Genomic DNA, 16,723 nt, shown 5'->3' on the forward strand with positions numbered 1-16,723 from the left:
ACTTATTTTGCTTAGCATAATGCTCTCCAGGTCCATCCATGCTGTTACAAATAGTATTTTAAAAATACAATTTCATTCATTCATTCATTCATTCATTCATTCATTCTGTACTAGTCGATGTCATTTCTTAGCCATGTTCTTTACAATCCCTTTATATGTATTGAGTTTAAAGGCTAAAAGGCTTATAGTGGATATGCTTAGGAAAATGGTTATGTTATTATAAATACCAAGGGAGCCTGGCCGAGGGTGGAATGTCCCGGACTAACTGGAGAAGGCTGATTTTTATTTTCTGTTATTTTCCACATCGCCAGGAGAGGGCGGCCAGTCCCCATACTGAAAACAACCTAACAAGTTACATTTTGCGAGCCTATTATGATACCCAGAGATTTTTTTAAAGCTTACAGCTATTGTCCACTTTGTTGACCATAATTGGTAGCTTGATGCAAACGAAGGGCACTACAGCAGGAGTCAACGAACACATCTGAATTTGGACTAACTAGAGAAGGCTGACTTTTAGTTCTGTTACTTTACACATTGCCGGGAGAGGGCAGCCAGTTCCCAGACTGAAAACAGGCCTCCTAGCTGTTCCTCAGACTCAAAAGTTCCTTCTTTGGATCTTATAAGCAGAGTTTTACTTGGTAGATGGGGGTGGGAGATGTATTTCAAGCAGAAACACAGCATGGTTTAACGAAATGGGCTTGTAGACATGAGAGGGACATATTCAAGTAAAGTAGTGGCTTTTCTTTCTTTTTAAAAAATATTTTTATTGATTTCAGAGAGGAAGGGAGGGAGAGAGGGATAGAAACATCAATGATGAAAGAGAATCATTGATCGGCTGCCTCCTGTACGCCCCACACTGGGGATCAAGCCCACAACCCAGGCATGTGCCCTGACTGGGAATCCAACTGTGACCTCCTGGCTCAAGGTCAATGCTCAACCACTGAGCCACGCCAGCCAGGCAGTAGTGGCTTTCTGAACTGATAAATCCATTCCCTTTTTTTCTAGGATTTTTCTCCTTCTTTGAGGAGTATTATACACTGTATATATGCTGTAGTATTCACAATGCATTTTTTAAAAACAAAGTTATATTCCCTGAGCAGACACCTCCACCTGTTGTTGACAGTCTGTGTGGTTAGGAAAGTACAGATTTTAATATTAGTCTAAATATTATATGTAATTAGAAATTAGTCTACCAAGAAAATATTATTAGATACAATTTCAAATCCAACACATTACTTTGGCTAATCAGATTTATTCTTATTAATAAAAGAGCAAAAAGTGAATTCATTGATTAAAACCATACTATTTCTTCTAGTACGAGAGTCTGTTCAGTGGTGAAATGCATGTGCGATGACCATGTGACCTGTGCTACTCAAAGTGTGGGCCCTGGACCAGTGCAGGTCCTGGGACAGTCCTTGCAGATGTGCAGTGAGAAAAACAAATCACCTGAGCGTGTATTTAGAAACTTTCATGGAAATTTGACAGCATCATTTTATGTCTGTTGATTCGAATTTTAAATATTGGGCTTGTGTTTTATATGCCTTTTCCATATTTTTTAGTAATTTATTTTTTTATTATGTTTTACAAAAGCATGAATCTGCAACGGAATAACAAAGCAAAACAGCCCTAGCCGGTGTGGGTCAGTGGATAGAGCATTGGCCTGGGGACTGAAGGATCCCGGGTTCGATTCAGGTCAAGAGCACTTACCACAGTTGTAGGCTCCTCCCCAGCCCAGGCCCTGGTCCAGGCACCTGCAGGAGGCAACCAGTCGATGTGTTTCTCTCATATCGATGTTTCTCTCTGTCTCTCCCTCCCTTCCACTTTCTCTAAAAATCAATGGAAAAATATCATTGGGTGAGGATTTTAAAAAAAAAAAAAGCAAAAGCAAACCAAACCCTAGTCTTTAGTTCGGGTTGTTTGAGGAACATGGGTGTGTAGAGTGTGAATTGTGGACTGTCTTTTGTCCCATGAAGTTTGACCAGTAGGGGATGCTGAAAATTCAGTGTGGAGTCCACTAACCTCACACTTCAGGCAGGTGGCAGTACCTTTTTTAAAAAAATGTATTTTTATTGATTTCAGAGAGGAAGGGAAAGGGAGAGAGAGAAACATCAATGATGAGAGCGAATCATTGATTGGCTGCCTCCTGCATGCCCCCCGCTGGAGATCAAGCCCACAACCCAGGCATGTGCTCTTGACTGGAATCGAACCCGGGACCCTTCAGTCCGCAGGCTGATGCTCTAGCCACTGAGCCAAACCAGCTAGGGCAGGCAGTACCGTTTAATAGTGCTGAGAGCTGCCATTTACCAAGCACTTACTGTGTTCCAGACATTATGCTAAAGACTTGAAAGCTAACCCCATCACAAAGAAACAGAATTTCCGGAGGATGAGGCCCAGAAATCAGGAGGTTAAAAAGATTCCCAGGTGATTCTAATGTGCAGCCAAGGTTGAGAACCACTGCTTTAGACCAACAAGTAGAAAAAGTGAAAGTAGACAAGAGGGAAAGACCACCATCAGAATCACGGGTATTTCTTGGTCTCTGGCAGCCAGACTTCTTTTAGGAATAATATTTTTCTTTTTTTTTAATATATTTTATTGATTTTTTTACAGAGAGGAAGGGAGAGAGATAGAGAGTTGGAAACATCGATGAGAGAGAAACATCGATCAGCTGCCTCCTGCACATCTCCTACTGGGGATGTGCCCGCAACCCAGGTACATGCCCTTGACCGGAATCGAACCTGGGACCTTTCAGTCCGCAGGTCGACGCTCTATCCGCTGAGCCAAACCGGTTTTGGCAGGAATAATATTTTTCTATAGAAAGTATATCATGCCAACTGCTCCATTGATAGTTAGGCTGATTTGAGCGTTCGTTCTCTTTCATTATTGCATCGGTTTTAGTAACATTTTGAGAACTTAAACCATGAAACTCACAGCTAAGAGTTTCAGGTTATTTAATTTGTTTGTTTATGCACGCCTTGGAGACCTGGGGGAGAACGCAAAAGCTTAATAGAGACTTTTGCTTCAGGAAAGCTGGTGTACTTGACCCTGGGACACAGCCACTAGTGTCCAGGATCCGGTTCTGTAGCAGGAAGATCTTGCTGCTACCAAGTTCAGTTCTAGGTGAGCATGGGCAGCCTTTTTTAGAAGCCCCGGAATCTACAACCTCCTTGTCCCCTGCGGCCTCTCCAAAGCATCTGAAGAATCTGCGCCGATAATATTCTATAGATTAAAAGGACAGGCAGCCTCTTAAATCGTCTCCGATGTTTGTAAACCTCCTGGGACACGCTAGGCAACCCTGCTAGTAAAACGCCGGCAGTGAAATGTGAGGCTCGGGGAGCTTGCGTCACGCCTGGGTTCGCTCAGACGTGCGCCCGAATGGAATGGGGAGATGAGGCCCAGATAAGCCGGACGCCACCAGCAGGGTTGCTTCTCCCTCTGTCCCGAAAGGTTAGCAAATCTTTTCTATAAACGTGTCCCAGAAAGGCGCCGGCAGCCCTGTTCCCGACGCGAGTCAATAGCTCAACAGGTTTGAGGTCTTGCTTCTGCAATGATTACTGACCCAAGAACAGGAATCTTTATTTTTTATTTATTTGTTTTGATAGTTTCCTGTTTTATTTATTTGTTTATGATTGGTTTTGGGTGTACAGCTTAGTTGTTAAAAAATCATAAACTTTGCATAGTTTTGTCCTCAATAGTTTTGTTTATTGCTTAAACAGTATTACAGAGAGTAGTACATATGTCTCCTTCCCCCCCCCCCCTTGACCTTCCCCCGGCCTCCCCTACCCCCCAGTGTCTTGTGTCCATTGGTTATGCTTATATGCATGCATACAAGTCCTTCGGTTGATCTCTTACTGCCCGCCCCCCCCCAACACTCCCCGGACTTACCGCTGTAAGGAACAGGAATCTGTAGATGAAGTCTCCTGAAAGAAATTGAACCACGCTTAAGAATTTTAATAGACATTGTAAAACGCGGATCCACAAATCCGCAGGGATTTTGTGCCCCTGTGACTAGGCATATTTATGTCATGCAGCCTTGCCAGATTTAGCAAAAATGCAAGACACCCAGTTAAACTTGAATTTCGGAGAAACGGTGAGTATTTCTTAGTATAAGTATATTCATGCAGTATTTGGTATTTAGCGTAAGTATGTCCTGTGCCATGCATTGAAAAGACCACAGTGCCAACGAGGCTGTGAATTCCAGGGCTTCTAAAAACACATAGCCTCGCCCTGAATAGTTTGGCTCAGTGGATAGAGCGTCCGCCTGCGGACTGAAGGGTCCCAGGTTCGATTCCGGTCAAGGGCATGTACCTTGGTTGCGGGCACATCCCCAGTGGGAGGTGTGTGCAGGAGGCAGCTGATGGATGTTTCTCTCTCATCGATGTTTCTAACTCTCTATTTCTCTCCCTTCCTCTCTGTAAAAAATCAATAAAATATATTAAAAAATAAAATAAAAATAAAAACACATTGCCTCCAGTCCATAGAACCATGAAATATTTAGGTCATACTTATACTAAAAGATATTCCTTGATTTTCTGAAATTCAAATTTACCTAAGTATCATAAATAAAAAGATTTGGCAACAAATAAAAAGCTAAGCGAACTATCATGCATTGAGTACTTACTATCTACCAGGTTCTGAATTGAGAGTTTTATATATTTACATTTCACAACACTCATAGAAGAAAGACATATCATTAAAAGCCTTATTTTACCTTGGCTGGTTTGGCTCAGTGGATAGAGCATCGGCCTGTGGACTGAAGGGTCCCAGGTTCCATTCCTGGTCAGGGCACATGCCTGGGTTGCGGGCTTGATCCCCAGTAGGGGGCGTGCAGGAAGCAGCCGATCTATGATTCTCTCTCACCATTAATGTTTCTGTCTCTCCCTCTCCCTTCCTCTCTGAAATCAATAAAAATATATTTTTTTAAAAAAGAAACGAGCTCAATGGGAAAAAAGACTGCTGGAGCTGGGGAGAAATGCGGGGGGTAGAGGAATGGAGGATCAATGACTTACTTCTGGACCAGAGCAAATGCTTTTGATGCCCTGCCCGCACCCATCCGAAGGCTGTATCTGGCAAAACACTGAAACTCCTCACTCCGAAGGCTTTCTCTGCCACCTCTTCCTATTCCAGCGGTTCTCAACCTGTGGGTCGCAACCCCTTTGGCGGTCGAACGACCCTTTCACAGGGGTCGCCTGAGACCATCCTGCATATCCGATATTTCCATGACGATTCATCACAGTAGCAACATGACAGTTTCGAAGTAGCAACGAAAATAATTTTATGGTTGGGTCACCACTTGGGGAACTGTATTTAAAGGGCCAGAAGGTTGAGAACCACTGGCCTATTCCTTGTGTTTAGCCAATAATAAGGCGATTTGGAAATGGCAGGGAGTTCTACCCAGGAAGGGACCCTAACACAACCAGCTTCCTTGCCTCTTGAGTGAGAAGACTCTGAGGCCCCCCCACACAGTCTCCCAGGGGGGCCCAGCAGGATTGAGCCCCAGTTGCCCCATAATAGTCACCTGCTCATGAATGCACTCTGAATGGGCCACCTTTCCATTCCTATCTCACTTTTCCACTCCCCTCCAAGCGTCTTTGAACTTCCTCCCAATTAAGCTACTTGTATGCAAATTCCTATCTCATTATCTGCTTCTGGGAGACCCCAAGGTGAAGAGATGGATTTGAAGGGATTTTTATATTTTTAGACTCTGCCATAGGTACCAATGCTACAGCAGATCGGCTCTCAGTTCTTTTTCTGATACTCGGTGCCTTGAGAATGAGTCTAGCCTTTGGAGAGTTAGTAGGTTGGTGAGCCTGGTTAATATCAATTCTTGACAGATGGGCCCATGTAGTTACTAACAACATGTGTAAATAGAGCCTGATGTCAATTAATTATTCTTGCGTGGATTTTTTTTCCCTCCCTAAATTATGGCCATTGTAAATAAAGAATTGACAGATTTTTATATACAGTTCCTGGTGAGTAACTGGTGTCCTTCAGAGCCTCCCTCCTTGCATCTTTTTTTGGGCATTTTCCTTGAACTAAACTCTGAAAGATAAATCAGATGATTTTATTTGGTGAGAAAGGTATGTAATAATTAAACAGAGTGATGTATCCACCAGTCTCATGCTAGGCGCTATGGTGTATTCAAGCAAAATCAAACAGGGACTTGGGAGCCCTGATTTCCACATGACCGTGGGAAATCACCTCCTGGTCCTATTTTCCTTAGGGACTGAATTATCTTTAAGAATTCATCTACCGCCCTGACCGGTGTGGCTCAGTGGATAGAGCGTCGGCCTGTGGACTGAAGGGTCCCAGGTTCGATTCCAGTCAAGGGCGTGTACCTTAGTTTCAGGAACATCCCCAGTAGGGAGTGTGCAGGAAGCAGCTGAACTGATGTTTCTCTCTCATCGATGTTTCTAACTCTCTATCCTTCTCCTTCTCCCTTCCTCTCTGTAAAAAAAACCAATAAAATATATTTTAAAAAAAAGAATTCATCTACCCGTAAATGTGTTCGATCTTTTCCACCAAGAAAAGTCCCAACGTAAATTGTAGTCCTGAAAGGGATTCCAGACCATGGGCAGATTTCAAAATCTCAACCACCTGCTCAGTCACAGCCGGAAAGAGGCCAGGCACCCAGCACCTCGAATATCTCTGAAGATGGGTATGTGGTTAGGATAGGCTGGAAGAATGGTTCTTAACCAGGGAGATTTTTTGCTCCCAGGGGACACTTGTCAATGTGACATTTTTGGTTGTCACAACTGGGGATGAGGACTGCTAGCAGCTCCTCATAGGTAGAGAGAGGCCCCCACAACCAAGAATTATCTACCTCCAAATATCACTGGTGCCAAGGTTGAGAACTCCTGGCTTAGAATAAGTGAACAAATAGACCAAAGCATCTAATAGCTCAAAACAATAGACATGTATTTATTCTTTGGTGCTTCAAGCTAGACGAGGATGGGGTTGCGGGAGTGGAGGGGGATAGACCATCTGATAGTCCTCTTCTCATTTCCAGCATGTCGCTTCCAAGGCCACACCAGGGTCCCTCCATTCCAGCTGGCACAGTAGAGGATCACGTGTGGGAAGTTGACCTGGGCCAAATCTGGCAAGAACACACACCTCTTCCTCTCATATTTCATTGACTAGAAATCAGTCAATGGCCACTCCTAACTGCAAGGCAGGTTGGGAAGTCAGGCCTAATCGTTTGCCCCGAAAGAAGAGGAAAGATTACGGCATTGCTGACTGGTTAGCACTCTCTGCCCTAATGGGTACCGGACTCACTTCCTTGATTATAAAATTAGAGTGAAAATACTACCCTTAGTCGTTGAAAACTAACACATGCATTTTGCACGTGTTCACTTATTTAACTCTCAGTTGCCTAATAGGATCTATCTGGTTATTATCTCTAACATTTCGGGATACTGAGGCATGAGATGAAATCATTTCTCCAGAGCTTACAGCTAGTAAGTGCCTGGTTATTCATTTAACCCAGGCTACCTGGTGCTAAAACCTGAATGTTGGACCATTTTCTCCTCACATACCCTGATGGTTATGGCCTCTATCGAACCCAAATCTGCCTTTATGTACCTTCACCACTTGCTGGCTATATTTGTGTCTTTGGGAGGAATCGGCCAATCTTATTTAGAATTTCCAACACGGGGAAGTAGAGGCAGGGGGAGAAGTCAAGCGATGCGGTGCCAGGGTGTTGAGTGGGAATGGGAAGAAGCAGGCAGATGCAAGAGAGGCAGTAGCCACAGAAGAGCACCGCGACCAGCGAGCATTACATCTGCAGCATCGTCAGCGCTCAGGAGCTATTTTGGGAAATGAAAATATCAGTGCAGAGAGAGCTCAGAGTTCCCCAGAAATGGGGTTAGAAATAGCCACAGAAGATTGACAGGCAATCAGGATGGGCCATGTTTACTCCTAGAGAATTGACTTCCACGGGAAAATGGTTGGTTCCCAGTGGGGAATTTCATGTCTGAGGGTGGTCTGGCAATGCAGAGATCCACGAGGGCTTTTGACTCCATCACAATAACTTTAGTTTTTATTTCTTGTTTTCGAAGGACCAAATTCCAGGAACCACATGAAGTCTTGAGATGAACTCAACTACATTTTAGGGAACGTTTTGAGCCAATACATAGTTTATTGCTCTCGGACGGGGACAGGTTTCTTCCATTACCCGTGTGTATGAATCACTTTTCGGTAAACAAGATGATTGTGTACCCATGACACTGGCACATTTGGTTCTTTTCATATAAAATATGGTTTAGAAAAAAATAAAAGGGAAACATCTCGAAGGCACACGTTCAAAAAATATTTTCCGATGTATCACGTTCTGTGGCCTATAGGTTTTTACCCAAGTTCAGAAATTTTGCCAAGGTTGAGAGGAAGCTTTGTTTATCAAGAAAGAATGAGGTGCCCGGGCGCCATGGCTCAGGGGTTGAGTGTTGACCTATGAATCTATGAACCAGGAGGCTACAGTTCAATTCCCCGTCAGAGCACATGCCTGGGTTTCGGGCTCCATCCCCAGTAGGGGGTGTGCAGGAGACAGCCGATCCATGATTCTCTCTTATCATTGATATTTCTATCTCTCTCCCACTTCCTCTCTGAAATCAATAAAAATAGACTTAGGGAAAAAAATGAGGAGGTATATTTTATGCCCCAATAAATATATGATGTAGAGCTACTACTGAAACTGATAATTTGAAGAAATCAAAATCAAACTCCCTAACGTGACAGTGTGATTAACACAGAACCTAGGGAATGACTGCCTGGGGATGTACCTTTTCCTTCTTGATTAATGTTAGTAAAAGCTTAGAAATGATTTTTGAAAGTTCTCTGTATTCTTTTTTAAAAAAGATATATTTTATTGATTTTTTACAGAGAGGAAGGGAGAGGGATAGAGAGTTAGAAACATCGATGAGAGAGAGACATCCATCAGCTGCCTCCTGCACACCTCCTCCTGGGGATGTGCCCGCAACCAAGGTACATGCCCTTGACCGGAATTGAACCTGGGACCCTTGAGTCCGCAGGCCGACGCTCTATCCCCTGAGCCAAACCGGTTAGGGCTGTATTCTTAATGGCCTATAAACTAATATTTTATTGCCTGAGTATCTGAGAGTTTTTCTTCCTGTGTGAAACACTGGTCTTGATTTTAGGAAATTAGAAGAAGACTCGGAAAATTCAACAGAGAGCAGTGTGAGACAATCTGTCTAGAATTTCAGATACATGGACACATCATTGAGCACAGCATGCTGCTGCTGAGCCTGTATATCAGTCTCACCTGTTCAATGCCACGCTCCAGGCAGCCGCTGTCAGTTAGGTATAGCTTGCCTGTGTAATGAAACTCATTGTTCACCCAATGTTAGATGCCTGTGTGGCGATGGAAATTTACCGGGTGGGGGGGAATCGGTGAGGGTAGGATTGAAAGTCTCATGGGAGGAGCAGATACATGGAGATGGAAAGGTGTGTGTGGTGAATGTGTGCGATGCATACACAGAGATGAAGATGGCAATGTTGCAGAGACTCAGTTGATGTATGGGGTGGTAATTCTCAAGAACTTTGATGGAAAACAGTATGAAGAATCTTCAAGAAATTAAAAATAGACCTACCATATGATCCAGCAATCCCACTTCTGGATATATATCCAAAGGAAACAAAACAGATATCTCATAGAAATATTTGTACTCCCATGTTCATTGCAGCATTATTCACAACAGCCAAGGCATGGAAACAACCTAGGTGACCATCAATGGATGAATGGGTCAAGAAAGATAATCTGTGTGGTATCACTTATATGTGGATTAAAAAAATTAAGTAACATTTAAAAAGGCGAACCTTGGAAAATGAGAGTGGGTCAAGTTAAGAAGATATAAAAAAGCACAGAGAGGTCTTTAGAGTTTTAGATTTGCAATGATAAAAATGGAAAACGAATATACTAGAAGCGAGAAGCCTGTGACTACCAAATAGATTAGAAATGGGTGCATTAGCAAGTATAGGACAGTGGGTCTCAAATGGAGGCAATTTTGCTCCCCAAGGGAGATTTGTAATGCTTGGAGATATTATTGGTTGTTACAACTGGTAGAGGGAGTGGCTACACTAGTTTATGGTAGGATGCTGCTAAAACATACGACGATGCACCGGATGGTTCCCCACAACAATGAAATTTCCATCCCCAAATGTCAGTAGTGCTGTGTTTGGAAACCCTGCCATAGGCTAATTGCTATAAAAAAATAACCCCAGCCCCGCTCAGTGTTTGTAATTTCCTATAATCAAGACCAATGTTTCACACAGGAAGAAAAAACTCTCTCAGATACTCAGGCAAGAAAATATTAGTTTATAGGTCATTAAGAATATAGAGAACTTTTAAAAATCATTTGTAAGCTTTTGCTAACAGGCGTGGCTCAGTGGTTGAGCTTCAAGCCATGAACCAGGAGGTCACAGTTCGATTTCCAGCCAGGGCACATGCCCGGGTTACGGGCTTGATCCCCAGTAGTGGGCATGATGTTTCTATCTCCCTCTCCCTTCCTCTCTGAAATCAATAAAAATATATATTTTAAAAAAATACCCCAAATCTCAGTGACCTATCTTGCTCATGCAAAGACCAAAGAAAATGGTTTAGGACAGGTGGAAATATTGGGAATTCTTTAAGTAGTAACTCAGGAATTCAGGCATTTTCTATTATGTAAAACTACTATCTTTAACCCTTTGAGTGCCAACCAATATCCTAGGAACTATGCCAAAATTGCCAAGGGATTTTTGTTGACTTTACAGCAGTTTAGGAAAAAAAGTATGAATCGCAAGTAAATGAAGTTACGTATTCAAAAACTTAAGCTTTACTACATTTGTTTTCATCTTTGACATATATTGTTTGCTGATTGTATTATAAAATACTAGTAGAAAGAAAAATTTGAACAAAACATATAATGTTAAAATAAAGCGCTCCTGGCACTTTTGGCGAAAGACAGGAGGAGCGCGATCGCGCTCTCTGGCACTCTAGTGGTTAATATATATGCACCAAGATAGGGGCAGGGAAAGGAGAGTGTGTTTGTCACGCTTGCTTTTATGTGCCTTGGACCAGAAATGACCCATCATTTTTATTCATATCCCTTTGGTAAGAACTAGTCATATGGCTTCACCTAAATGCGAGGCAACTGGGAAATGTGGTTTAACATTTAAAAAAAATTTTTTTTTATTGATTTCAGAGCAGGAGGGAGAGAGAGAAACATCAATGATGAGAGAGAATCATGGATCGTCTGCCTCCTGCATGCCCCGTACTGGGGATCAAGCCCACAACCCAGGCATGTGCTCTGGCCAGGAATCGAACCGTGACCTCCTGGCTCATTGGTCAACGTTCAACCACTGAGCCACGCCAGCTGGGCAGAACTGGATCTTCTTGAAGGTTGTCTTGAGTCTTATTCCTCTTTGAAGTCTCAACTCACTTGGGCACAGTTCATGGTCCACATTTCATACACAAATAGGAGAAAAGCCTTTTGTTGTTCTTGTTGCTGATTTGTTTTTCTGGTTTTGTTTTGCTGGAAGTTCCTGGAGAAGAGAATGATCATTTAAGAATTAGAACAGGATGAGTTTTCAGTAATGCTAAAACATTAAAATAGAACTAGACTCTAAAATCCTATATAATAAAAGGGTAACATGCAAATTGACCCTAACGGTGGAATGACTGGGAATGACAGGTCACTATGATGTGCACTGACCACCAGGGGGCAGACGCTCAATGCAGGAGCTGCCCCCTGGTGGTCAGTGCGCTCCCACAGGGGGAGCTCCGCTCAGCCACAAGCCAGGCCAATGGCAGTGAGCGCAGCAGCGGTGGCAGGAGCCCCTCCCACCTCCGCGGCAGCGCTAAGGCTGTCTGTGGGGAGTGAGCCTAAGCTGCAGTCGAACATCCCCCAAGGGCTCCTGGGCTGCCAGAGGGATGTCTGACTGCCAGCTTAGAACTGATACCCTGGGGAGCAGGTCTAAGCTGGCAGGTGGACACCCCCAAGGACTCCCTGACTGTGAGAGGGCGCAGGCTGGGCTGAGGCACCCCCCTCCAAGTGCATGAATTTTCGTGCACCGGGCCTCTAGTATTAGATAAGAGTGCAGCATGGGAGATGTCATTTTGGAGGAAATTATTGGTTGAGTGGATTTCACTGCTATAATCTTGGAGCCTGCCCCAGAATCTGACACTAAATAGATAACTAATATTTTGTTGAATGCATGGGTCAATGTAGGTTTGAATATTAGAATTGAGGAAAAGAACAATTTTTCGTTTCATTAGAATGGGCAGAGACCTGATGCTAATATATCTGTGTATCAGTTACTATAACAAACCACCCAAACCCTCGGTGGCTTAAAACAGTAAGCGTTTATTATTGGTCATATTCCTGTGAGGCAGGTGAGTGGTCTTCTGGTCTTGCCTGGGCTGTCTCATGCACAGGCAGTCAGTTGTGGGTTCTGGAGGCGGTCCTGCTGATCTTGGCTGCCTCTCTTCTATGTTCGGAAGTTGGCTGTCTAGAATAGTCATGGTGAAAGCACTGGGCTTATTTCCATATGGTTTCTGACCGCCCATCAGACTCTCCTGGGCTTTACTCATGGCGGGGGCATGGGAGAGAGAGTGGAAGCATTCAAGACCTCTTAAGGTCTAGGGCATTGTTCTGCAAACTCATTAGTCAACAGAGCCAAATATCAACAGTACAACAATTGAAATTTCTTTTGAGAGCCAAATTTTTAAAACTGAAACTATATCGGTAGGTACATGGTTATTCACTTAACTAGGGTACTCCTAAGGCTTAGGAAGAGCCACACGCAAGGGGCCAATGAGCCGCATGTGGCTCGCGAGCCGCAGTTTGCCGACCACTGGTCTAGGCTCAAAACTGAAGTCCCATCACTTCTGCTACTGCCTGTTAGCCAGAGGGTGGAGAAATAGACCAACTCTTGGTGGCAGCAGTTGCAAAGTCACATTTCAAAGGCTGTGGCTCTGGATAGTCTATTAATTGGCACCATCGAATAAAATCACCCACCACAGCCTGGAGGGAGGTTATTACAGAGGGTGAAAACAGAGAACACTAGCCTGGCCGGTGTGGTTCAGTGGTTGAGCATTGACCTATGAACTAGGAGGTCACATTTCAATTCCCAGTCAGGGCACATGCCCGGGTTGCGGGCTCGATCCCCAGTGTGGGGTGTGCAGGAGACAGCTGAACAATGATTCTCTCTCATCAATGATGTCTCTCTCTCTCTCTCTCTCTCTCTCTCTCTCTCTCTCTCTCTCTCTCCTTCTCTCCCTTCCTCTCTGAAATCAATACAAATATATTTTTAAAAACGATTAAAAAAGAGAGAACACTAAGCTTAATTTGTTCACTTCTGAGCATCCAGATTTCCAGGACAATTAATGAGATTCTTAGAATCATTTCAAGGCCACTTTAATTACTTTTCATGAATGAAGAATTAATTAGAGAGACCTAGTGTATCCCCTGCACTTTAAAATTAAATAGCTGTCAGACTAAACTAATCTTTTTATGTGTTACATCCTGGCTCATTTGCTGCCAGTGTATCCTAGCCATTTTCATATCATGGTATACAGAGAAAATCATCATAATTTTCAGGCTCGCTGGGGTAGCAGGACAAGGCTGCTGGTAGTCAGGGGGTCTCACCTCAGAGGCTCTGCCTTCCCCGGGGCCCACCCAGCTGGCCTCAGGGCCTCCTCCCTCCATCCTCCTGTAACCCACCAGCAGAGTGTTCTGGTTAGAATGTTCTGCAACGGACTGAAGTAATAATGGCTCCCGCGACTCCCACCACTTAGTTGCAGGCATAGACGCCAGGCCATTTGGCTCTCAATCCCATGCACTTTCCACTAAACCATGTTGTTTTCAAAGATAGGTCTTTAATCGCACATGTTTGCCAAGTACCCCACAGTTCCCTGTGAAATGTGCAAGGCCCTGAGGGGAGTGTCGAGGATGTATAGGTGTCCCAAAATTCACGCAAGATTTGAATTTTGCGTGAGCATTAACAACAACAACAACAAATAAAAGCCTAATTTTACTTGGTTTATTGAATCAGATTCTAATATCTGTTGCCCTTTATTTCAATCCCTTCAATTTGATCAGCATTACCAAGTACCTATGATGGCCCAGGAGCAGGGACAATGAAGACCAATGAAGACCATGGCTTTGCATATGTGCCAGCAAAGCCGTGGAGGCCATTGACCCGATGTGATGTTCCATACATAACCCTATACTATATACTTTATGAATCAATAACAAATTTATAATTTTTAATTATAAACCTGTGTTTTCTATCAAAATTACTTCTTGTGTGAATTTTGGGACACCCTATGCATGTACAAGGCCCGGTCCCTGTCCTCCCAGGGGTTAGGGAAGGGACTCACCCCCATCTATGATGATCTCTTCTCTGGGTGCGGTATTGCTCAGTGTCAGTATCATGTCACTCATCTAAGGAGGCAAGTGTCAGTTCCCTCTGGAGTTCCAAGTGTTGCTTCCATGTCTTCTTCCTCTGTCTCAGTCACTGCATTTGGACACAAAGCAATCCACAGAAACACAGAAAAGGTAATCAATTTACTCAAAAGAGTCCCTGGCAATATGAAGCAATACAAGGCTGGTAGAGACCATTCCAGTAGATCCTCCAGTTCTGCTACTTTTGCGTTATTTCATTTCATTTTTATTTGTATTGAATTTACTGGGGTGATACAATTATTACTAATCATTTACTAGTCTATTGTTAGGGGAAATGTCTTACATATTGCTGCATAGCAAACAACTCTAAAACTCAGTGGCTTCAAGCAGGATTGAAAACCTTTTTCTAGAAGGGCCAGATAGCAAACATTTTTCAGCTTTGTGGGCTATGTGGTCCCTGTCACAACTATTCAACTCTGTCATTGTCATGCTAAAGCAGCCATAGATAATACACAAGTCAGTGGTTCTCAACCTGCCTAATGCCGCGCCCCTTTAATACAGTTCCTCATGTTGTGGTGACCCCCAACCATAAAATTATTTTCGTTGCTGATTCATAACTGTAATGTTGCTACTGTGATGAATCGTCATGTAAATATCTGATATGCAGGATGTATTTTCATTGTTACAAACTGAACATCATTAAAGCATAGTGATGAATCACAAAAACAATATGTAATTCTATATGTGTTTTCCGATGGTCTTAGGCGACTCCTGTGAAAGGGTCGTTCGACCCCCAAAGGGGTCACGACCCACAGGTTGAGAACCGCTGCCATAAGTGAATGACAGTGGCTGTGTTCCAATCAACTTTGTGGGCATTGCAATTTGAATTTCATATAATACTTAAGGGCCACAAAATCTTCTTTTGATGTTTTTTCTACCCTTTAAAAATGTAGACTCCATTAGTAGCTGGCCCGTGGGTGAGTTAGAAGGCAGCTGGATTTGGTCTTCAGGCCATAATCTGGGGCCTCCTTGCTTCAAGGGACTGTCACGATCACTTGCTAGTCTTCAGGTTGGTGTGGGGTGGGGATTTGGGGCGTAGAGTGGAAGCCCGGTGAGTCCATGTGAGCTTGAGCCCAGTGACTTTGCTTCAGGCTCTGGATCTAATTGCTTTTGGCTTCTCACCAGGTGGAGGCTCGTGTTTCTCTGTGTGTGTTCATTCCAGTCTCAGGCTGAGTGGCAGCAGCTCCTGGGAGGCTATTTTCATGGCCGTGGCAAACACACAAGACAGTAAGCCCAGTCACTCTGCAGGGGTCCTCAAACTACGGCCCACGGGCCACATGCAAATACAAATATTGTATTTGTTCCCGTTTTGTTTTTTTACTTCAAAATAAGATATGTGCAGTGTGCATAGGAATTTGTTCATAGTTTTTTTTTAAACTACAGTCCGGCCCTCCAACGGTCTGAGGGACAGTGAACTGGCCCCCTGTTTAAAAAGCTTGAGGACCCCTGCTCAAGAGCATTAGTTGCAACATGCAGGCTAACATGCCATTGTCTGGAACAAGTCACATGGTGGAATATAAACTCAACAGGCAGGAAAAGGTACTCTTTAGTGATAGGAACTCCATATGGAAGCGGTTCTCAACCTGTGGGTCGCGGCCCCTTTGGGGGTCGAACGACCCTTTCACAGGGGTCGCCTAAGACCATCGGAAAACACACATATAATTACATATTGTTTTTGTGATGAATCACTATGCTTTCATTATGTTCAATTTGTAACCATGAAAATGCATCCTGCATATCAGATATTTACATGACGATTCATAACAGTAGCAAATTACAGTTATGAAGTAGCAACAAAAATAATTTTATGGTTGGGGATCACCACAACATGAGGAACTGTATTAAGGGTGGCGGCATTAGGAAGGTTGAGAACCACTGCCATATGGTGTGAATGAAAGGGAACTGTGAAGAAGAATTTGGTCATTAATGCAGTTTACCACACTCCCTTTCCGTTTCCTTTATTGAAGAATGTAAAGATCTCCACCTTATTTTCCTCTAGCTTTCTTAAAGACAGACAAGAAGGGAATACATAATCCATCTTAGATTCTTTCTGAAGAGAATAGCTTCCTATGACTATTAAGTCATTTGCAGGAAAATAGCATTTATAATTTTGCCCTCATTCAATATCTTTTTTTAAAAATATATTTTATTGATTTTTTTCTACAGAGAGGAAGGGAGAGAGATAGAGAGCCAGAAACATCGATGAGAGAGAAACATCGATCAGCTGCCTCCTGCACATCTCCTACTGGGGATGTGCCCGCAAC

Source organism: Myotis lucifugus, unplaced genomic scaffold, assembly GCF_000147115.1.
Source record: "Myotis lucifugus unplaced genomic scaffold, Myoluc2.0 scaffold_508, whole genome shotgun sequence".
Taxonomy (NCBI): Eukaryota; Metazoa; Chordata; class Mammalia; order Chiroptera; family Vespertilionidae; genus Myotis; species Myotis lucifugus.